Raw genomic sequence first — 9571 nt, forward strand, 5'->3', positions numbered from 1 at the left:
TCATCATAGTGAGCTACGAAGCCGTTCATGTCAGACAGAGACTTAGAAATGAAACGCTCACAGCACCCTGAGGTCGAGTCAACACTCACAGCACCCTGAGGTCGAGTCAACACTCACAGCACCCTGAGGTCGAGTCAACACTCACAGCACCCTGAGGTCGAGTCAACACTCACAGCACCCTGAGGTCGAGTCAACACTCACAGCACCCTGAGGTCGAGTCAACTCTCACAGCACCCTGAGGTCGAGTCAACACTCACAGCACCCTGAGGTCGAGTCAACACTCACAGCACCCTGAGGTCGAGTCAACACTCACAGCACCCTGAGGTCGAGTCAACACTCATAGCACCCTGAGGTCGAGTCAACATTCACAGCACCCTGAAGTTGAGTCAACACTCACAGCACCCTGAGGTCGAGTCAACACTCACAGCACCCTGAGGTTCAGTCAACACTCACAGCACCCTGAGGTCGAGTCAACACTCACAGCACCCTGAGGTCGAGTCAACACTCACAGCACCCTGAGGTTGAGTCAACACTTACAGCACCCTGAGGTCGAGTCAACACTCACAGCACCCCGAGGTCGAGTCAACACTCACAGCACACGGAGGTCGAGTCAACACTCACAGCACCCCGAGGTTGAGTCAACACTCACAGCACCCTGAGGTCGAGTCAACACTCACAGCACCCCGAGGTCGAGTCAACACTCACAGCACCCTGAGGTCGAGTCAACACTCACAGCACCCTGAGGTCGAGTCAACACTCACAGCACCCCGAGGTCGAGTCAACACTCACAGCACCCTGAGGTCGAGTCAACATTCACAGCACCCTGAGGTCGAGTCAACACTCACAGCACCCTGAGGTCGAGTCAACACTCACAGCACCCTGAGGTTGAGTCAACACTCAAAGCACCCTGAGGTCGAGTCAACACTCACAACACCCCGAGGTCGAGTCAACACTCACAGCACCCTGAAGTTGAATCAACGCTCACAGCACCCCGAGGTCGAGTCAACACTCACAGCACCCTGAGGTCGAGTCAACACTCACAGCACCCTGAGGTTGAGTCAACACTCACAGCACCCTGAAGTTGAGTCAACACTCACAGCACCCTGAGGTTGAGTCAACACTCACAGCACCCTGAGGTTGAGTCAACACTCACAGCACCTGAGGTTGAGTCAACACTCACAGCATCCCGAGGTCGAGTCAACACTCACAGCACCCTGAGGTTGAATCAACGCTCACAGCACCCCGAGGTCGAGTCAACACTCACAGCACCCCGAGGTCGAGTCAACACTCACAGCACCCTGAGGTCGAGTCAACACTCACAGCACCCTGAGGTCGAGTCAACACTCACAGCACCCCGAGGTCGAGTCAACACTCACAGCACCCTGAGGTCGAGTCAACACTCACAGCACCCTGAGGTTGAGTCAACACTCACAGCACCCTGAGGTTGAGTCAACACTCACAGCACCCTGAGGTCGAGTCAACACTCACAGCACCCTGAGGTTGAGTCAACACTCACAGCACCCTGAGGTCGAGTCAACACTCACAGCACCCTGAGGTCAAGTCAACATTCACAGCACCCTGAGGTCGAGTCAACACTCACAGCACCCTGAGGTCGAGTCAACACTCACAGCACCCTGAGGTCGAGTCAACACTCACAGCACCCTGAGGTTGAGTCAACACTCACAGCACCCTGAGGTCGAGTCAACACTCACAGCACCCTGAGGTCGAGTCAACACTCACAGCACCCTGAGGTCGAGTAAACACTCACAGCACCCCGAGGTCGAGTCAACACTCACAGCGCCCTGAGGTCGAGTCAACACTCACAGCACCCCGAGGTCGAGTCAACACTCACAGCACCCCGAGGTTGAGTCAACACTCACAGCATCCCGAGGTCGAGTCAACACTCACAGCACCCTGAGGTTGAGTCAACACTCACAGCACCCTGAGGTCGAGTCAACACTCACAGCACCCCGAGGTCGAGTCAACACTCACAGCACCCCGAGGTCGAGTCAACACTCACAGCACCCTGAGGTCGAGTCAACACTCACAGCACCCTGAGGTCGAGTCAACACTCACAGCACCCTGAGGTCGAGTCAACACTCACAGCACCCCGAGGTCGAGTCAACACTCACAGCACCCTGAGGTCGAGTCAACACTCACAGCACCCTGAGGTCGAGTCAACACTCACAGCACCCCGAGGTCGAGTCAACACTCACAGCACCCTGAGGTCGAGTCAACACTCACAGCACCCTGAGGTCGAGTCAACACTCACAGCACCCTGAGGTCGAGTCAACACTCACAGCACCCTGAGGTCGAGTCAACACTCATAGCACCCCGAGGTCGAGTCAACACTCATAGCACCCTGAGGTCGAGTCAACACTCACAGTACCCTGAGGTTGAGTCAACACTCACAGCACCCCGAGGTCGAGTCAACACTCACAGCACCCTGAGGTCGAGTCAACACTCACAGCACCCTGAGTCTGAGTTTATCTGCAATCTACTTTTCTTAGTGGGCGACATGGCACAGGCAAAATACGTCCAAAATGAGGGTCATTTTGGTTAGGAAAATAAAGAAGTAAAAGAATAAAGAAAAAATGAATTAGGGCTCCGCAGGTGTTACTAGACCTGACTCTGAAGGAAAGGTTATATGAAGAGAAGACAGGTTAAGTGAATCTCACAGCTCAGCTCTTCCATGGAAGAAGGCCGGTCAATACACATAAAGTGTGGGAAGCAGGGGCCAGACGTGTGCCACGGCGCCAAACCTTGAGGGTGGAGACACGTGCAGACAGTTCACGAGAACAATGGTCGGAATGATACCTGTAGAACAGAGAGAACAGCAACGTCATGGCGTGGGGAGAGGTGAAGGTTGATATACAAGATGTCGTGACATGGAAGGTTTTCATTCCACTGTGGTTGATACTTAACATGTGTGAGCAGAATTAGTGCTGGCTTCGACGGTCCTTGTTCTTCTTGTTCTTTTTCTTGTTTTTTCTATGTTGTTTTTGTTCTATTCTTGTTTTTCTTATTTTCGTGGTTCTTGTTGTGCCTGTTCTTTTTGTTAATATTCTTTTCCTCTTGCCGCTTTTGTTCTTGTTCTTGTTGTCGTTGTTCTGGTTCTCGCTGTTGTTGTTGCTGTCGTTTGTTGTTGTTGTTGTTGTTGATGTTCTGGTTCTTGCTTGTCTTAAATGTAGTTATTATTGTTCTTGTTCATTTTGTTGTTTTCGTGTTGTTATTGTCGTTGTTATCTTTGCTCTTGTTGTTGTTTTCTGTTCTTGTTCTCGGTTTTGTTGCCGTTTTGTTCTCGAGCTTGTTGTTATTGTTGTTGTTGTTGTTGTATATCCTAAATGTAGTCGTTTCTATTGTTTTTGTTGATGTTGTTGTCTTCGTATTTTTTCTTGTTGATGATCTCGTTCTTGTTATTGTCGTTGCTATCTTTGCTCTTGTTGTTCTCCGTTCTTGTTCTCGATTTTGTTGACGCTTTGTTCTCGATCTTCTTGTTGTTGCTGTTGTTGTTGTTCTTGTTGTTGCTGTTGTTGTTCTTGTTCTTGTTTATCTTAATTTTAATCATTGTTATTGTTCTTGTTGATTTTGCTGTTCTCGCATTTGTTCTTGTTGATGGTCTTGTTATTTTCGTTACCTTTGCTCTTGTTCTCTGTTCTTGTTCTCGATTTTGTTGTCGCTTTGCTCTTGATCTTGTTGTTGTTGTTGTTGTTGTTACTGCCTCTTTGTTTTTCAATCCTTCCGGGCCAGGGTACTGGCCTGTTCTCTCTCTATGTTGCCTCGCTGTAAGGTATATAGTGTAAAGTGACCAGAGTTCTTCAAATATTTCCACAGGCAAGTTTGGCTGGAGTTAGTGTGCTGAACATAATGGTTACCCATCACTGATCGTTACAGGGTAGATAAGGGCGTGTTATGAGGTCAGCCTGGTACATGCCTAGTGATGCTCGGGTGTTGTACTCGTTCTCATTTGGTTGTTTACCAGTGTTCTGTGGCTGAGGTGAGGTGAAGTGGCTTGGGTGCTCAGGACACCATAAGTATACTCACACTCCCCCCCCCCAATACAGGCCGCCGCACACGCAGGCCAGAACTACAGATGAGAGCAGAGCGGGATGTTGGAAGAAGGCAAAGATGATGTAAAGAAAAAATTGGATAGGTGATTTCACTGACCCCTGGATGTTACATGATACAAAGGCACGTGGGGTGTTCGGAGCGAGGTGGTGTGCGAGATGTGAGAGTCACTGTAAAATGTATAGTTGAGCGAATTTGCGAGTACAAAACACCTTATCTTACAAGGAGTTTTGCACTCGTACATTAAACTTACTTATTAAGCATCGGATTCTTTATTTTCCTTAATAATGTCACTATAATATCAATGAAAAGCTCAAAGACAAATCTCCATGCGAGAAAATAACTTTAGCCTTTACGATTTATGTTTAACAAGAGATATCACACGATACGGTCTTCTATATTCATATCTATTCTCTTTTCTTCACTATGGCACAATAAAGGAAGTTTATGGCGGCTGATAAACAGTGTTCATGTGCTAATAACATTTGTAAAGTATGGTGAGGGAAGAGGTCTTGCTTTTGAACGAACACATCAAACGACACCTTACTGACGTGATCCTTGGAGATGGTCTGATTTTGAGTAGCCCTTCCTGTAGTGTTATATATATATACATATATATATATATATATATATATATATATATATATATATATATATATATATATATATATATATATATATATATAAAGTTGTATTCTAACTTTCTAAAACGGGAAACAGAAGAAGGAGTCACGCGAGGAGTGCTCATCCTCCTCGAAGGCTCAGATTGGGGTGTCTAGATGCGTGTGGATGTAACCAAGATGTGAAAAAAGGAGAGATAGGTAGTATGTTTGAGGAAAGGAACCTGGATGTTTTGGCTCTGAGTGAAAAGAAGCTCAAGGGTAAAGGGGAATAGTGGTTTGGGAATGTCTTGGGAGTAAAGTCAGGGGTTAGTGAGAGGACAAGAGCAAGGGAAGGAGTAGCACTACTCCTGAAACAGAAGTGGTGGGAATATGTGATAGAGTGTAAGAAAGTTAACTTTAGAATGATTTGGGTAAAACTGAAAGTTGATGGAGAGAGATGGGTGATTATTGGTGCATATGCACCTGGGCATGAGAAGAAAGATCATGAGAGACAAGTGTTTTGGGAGCAGCTGAGTGAGTGTGTTAGTAGTTTTGATGCACGAGACCGGGTTATAGTGATGGGGATTTGAATGCAAAGGTGAGTAATGTGGCAGTTGAGGGAATAATTGGTGTACATGGGGTGTTGAGTGTTGTAAATGGAAATGGTGAAGAGCTTGTAAAATTATGTGCTGAAAATGATTGGTGATTGGGAATACTTGGTTTAAAAAGAGAGATATACATAAGTGTACGTATGTAAGTCGGAGAGATGGCCAAAGAGCGTTATTGGATTTCGTGTTAATTGATATATATATATATATATATATATATATATATATATATATATATATATATATATATATATATATATAAAGTTGTATTCTAACTTTCTAAAACGGGAAGCAGAAGAACGTGTCACGCGGGGAGTGCTCATCCTCCTCGAAGGCTCAGATTGGGGTGTCTAAATGTGTGTGGATGTAACCAAGATGTGAAAAAAGGAGAGATAGGAAGTATGTTTGAGGAAAGGAACCTGGATGTTTTGGCTCTGATGAAACGAAGCTCAAGGGTAAAAGGGAAGAGTGGTTTGGGAAGGTCTTGGGATTACGAAAAGTGAGGGGTAAGTGAGAGGACAAGAGCAAGGGAAGGAGTAGCACTACTCCTGAAACAGGAGTGGTGGGTGTATGTGATAGAGTGTAAGAAAGTAAACTCTGGAGTGATATGGGAAAAATTGAAAGTTGAGGGAGAGAGATGGGTGATTGTTGGTGCATATGCACCTGGGCATGAGAAGAAAGATCATGAGAGACAAACGTTTTAGGAGCAGCTGAGTGAGTGCGTTAGTAGTTTTGATGCACGAGACCGGGTAATAGTGAAGGGGGATTTGAATGCAAAGGTGAGTAATGTGGCAGTTGAGGAAATAATTGGTGTACATGGGGTGTTCAGTGTTGTAAATGGAAATGGTGAAGAGCTTGTAGATTTATGTGATGAAAAAGGACTGGTGATTGGGAATACCTGGTTTAAAAAGAGAGATATACATAATTATTCGTATGTAAGTAGGAGAGATGGCAAGAGAGCGTTATTGGATTACGTGCTAAGTGATAGGCGCGCCAAAGAGAGTTTTGCATGTTAATGTGCTGAGAGTTGCAACTGGAGGGATGTCTGATCATTATCTTGTGGAGGCAAAGGTGAAGATTTGTAGAGGTTTTTAGAAAAGAAGAGAGAATGTTGGGGTGAAAAGAGTGGTGAGAGTAAGTGAGCTTTGGAAGGAGACTCGTGTGAGGAAGCACAAGGAGAGACTGAGTACAGAATGGAAAAAAGTGAGAACAAAGGAGGTAAGGGGAGTGGGGGAGGAATGGGATGTATTTAGGGAAGCAGTGATGGCTTGCGCAAAAGATGCTTGTGGCATGAGAAGCGTGGGAGGTGGGCAAATTAGAAAGGGCAGTGAGTGGTGGAATGAAGAAGTAAGATTATTAGTAAAAAAAAAGAGAGAGGCATTTGGACGATTTTTGCAGGAAAATAATGCAAATGAGTGGAAGATGTATAAAAGAAAGATGCAGGAGGTCAAGAGAAAGGTGCAAGAGGTGAAAAAGAGGGCAAATAAGAGACGGGGTAAGAGAGTTTCATCAAATTTTAGGTAGAATAAAAAGACGTTTTGGAAGGAGGTAAATAAAGTGCGTAAGACAAGGGAGCAAATGGGAACTTCAGTGAAGGGGCTAATGGGGAGGTGATAAAAAGTGGCGGTGATGAGGAGATGGAGTGAGTATTTTGAAGGTTTGTTGAATGTGTTTGATGATAGAGTGGCAGATATTGGGTGTTTTGGTCGAGGTGGTGTGCAAAGTGAGAGGGTTAGGGAAAATGATTTGGTAAAAAGAAAAGAGGTAGTAAAAGCTTTGCGGAAGATGAAAGCCGGCAAGCCAGCGGGTTTGGATGGTATTGCGGTGGAATTTATTAAAAAAGGGGTGACTGTATTGTTGACTGGTTGGTAAGGTTATTCAATGCATGCATGACTCATAGTGAGGTGCCTGAGGATTGCCGGAATGCTTGCATAGTGCCATTGTACAAAGGTAAAGGGGACAAAAGTGAGTGCTCAAATCACCGAGGTATAAGTTTGTTGAGTATTCCTGGGAAATTATATGGGAGGGTATTGACTGAGAGGGTGAAGGCATGCACAGAGTATTATATTGGGGAAGAGCAGTGTGGTTTCAGAAGTGGTAGAGGATGTGTGGATCAGGTGTTTGCTTTGAAGAATGTGTGTGAGAAATATTCAGAAAAGCAAATGCATTTGTATGTAGCATTTATGGATCTGGAGAAGGCATATGATAGAGTTGATAGAGATGACCTGTGGAAGGTATTAAGAATATATGGTGAGGGAGGCAAGTTGTTAGAAGCAGTGAAAACTTGTTGCCAAAGATGTAAGGCATGTGTACGTGTAGGAAGAGAGGAAATTGATTGGTTCTCAGTGAATGTAGGTTTGCGGCAGGGGTGTGTGATGTCTCCATGGTTGTTTAATTTGTTTATGGATGGGGTTGTTAGGGACGTGAACGCAAGAGTTTTGGAAAGAGGGGCAAATATGCATTCTGTTGTGGATGAGAGAGCTTGGGAAGTGAGTCAGTTGTTGTTCGCTGATGATACAGCGTTGGTGGCTGATTCATGTGAGAAACTGCAGAAGCTGGTAACTGAGTTCGGTAAAGTGTGTGAAAGAAGAAAGCTGAGAGTAAATGTGAATAAGAGAAAGGTTATTAGGTACAGTAGGTTTGAGGGACAAGTCAATTGGGAGGTAAGTTTCAATGGAGAAAAATTGGAGGAAGTAAAGTGTTTTAGATATCTGGGAGTGGATTTGGCAGCGGATGGAACCATGGAAGCGGAAGTGAATTATAGGGTGGGGGAGGGCACGAAAGTTCTGGGAGCGTTGAAGAGTGTGTGGAAGTCGAGAACATTATCTCGGAAAGCAAAAATGGGTATGTTTGAAGGAATACTGGTTCCAACAATGTTATATGGTTGCGAGGCGTGGGCTATGGATAGAGTTGTGCGGTGGAGGGTGGATGTGCTGGAAATGAGATATTTGAGGACAATATGTGGTGTGAGATGTGTGGTAATAAAAATAGTGTAGTTGAGAGAGCAGAGGAGGGTGTTTTGAAATGGTTTGGTCACATGGAGAGAATGAGTGAGGAAAGATTGACCAAGAGGATATATGTGTCAGAGGAGGAGGGAGCGAGGAGAAGTGGGAGACCTAATGGAAGGTGGAAAGATGGAGTGAAAAAGATGCATGTATGAGTCATGGTGAGGGGCCTGAGGATTGGCGGAATGCTTGCATAGTGCCATTGTACAAAGGCAAAGGGGATAAAAGTGAGTGCTCAAATTACAGAGGTATATGTTTGTTGAGTATTCCTGGGAAATTATACGTGAGGGTTTTGATTGAGAGGGTGAAGGCATGTACAAAGTATCAGATTGGGGAAGAGCAGTGTGGTTTTACAAGTGGTAGAGGATGTGTAGATCAGGTGTTTGCCTTGAAGAATGTGTTCGAGAAATAGTTAGAAAAGCAAATGGATTTGTATGTAGCATTTGTGGATCTGAAGAAAGCATATGATAAGAATTGATAAAGATGCTCTGTGGAAGGTATTAAGGATATTTGGTGTGGGTGGCAAGTTGTTAGAGGAAGTGGAAAGTTTTTTCATCGAGGATGTAAGCTAGAGGCTGAGTGTGAACGAATGTGGCCTTTGTTGTCTTTTCCTAGCGCTACCTCGCGCATTTTTGGGGGGAGGGGGTTGTTATTTCACCTGTGGCGGGGTGGCGACGTGAATGAATAAAGTCAGACAGTATGAATTATGTACATGTATATATATATATATATATATATATATATATATATATATATATATATATATATATATATATATATGTCTCTGTGTGCATATACATGTGCATACGTTGAGATGTATTGATATACATGTGTATGTGGGTGGGTTGGGCCATTTCTTTCGTTTTTTCCTTACGCTACCTCGCTAACGCGGGATGCAGTGACAAAGCAAATTAAATGAAATAACATATACATATATATATATATATATATATATATATATATAGCCTAGCCTAGTAGTTAGCATGCCTGCCTCTTGCACAGGGGTCCCGGGTTCGATCCTGGCTGTTGGAGGTTTATATGATATATATATATATATATATATATATATATATATATATATATATATATATATATATATATATATATATATTTATTTATTTATTTATCTATCTATTTATGTCTATTTTGCTTTGTCGTTGTCTCCCGCGTTAGCGAGGTAGCGCAAGGAAACAGACAAAAGAATGGCCTACCCACCCACATACACATGTATATACCATTCACGTCCACACACGCAAATACCTATACATCTCAAGGTATATATACACAC

Source organism: Panulirus ornatus, chromosome 14 (genome assembly GCF_036320965.1).
Source record: "Panulirus ornatus isolate Po-2019 chromosome 14, ASM3632096v1, whole genome shotgun sequence".
NCBI classification, from domain to species: Eukaryota; Metazoa; Arthropoda; class Malacostraca; order Decapoda; family Palinuridae; genus Panulirus; species Panulirus ornatus.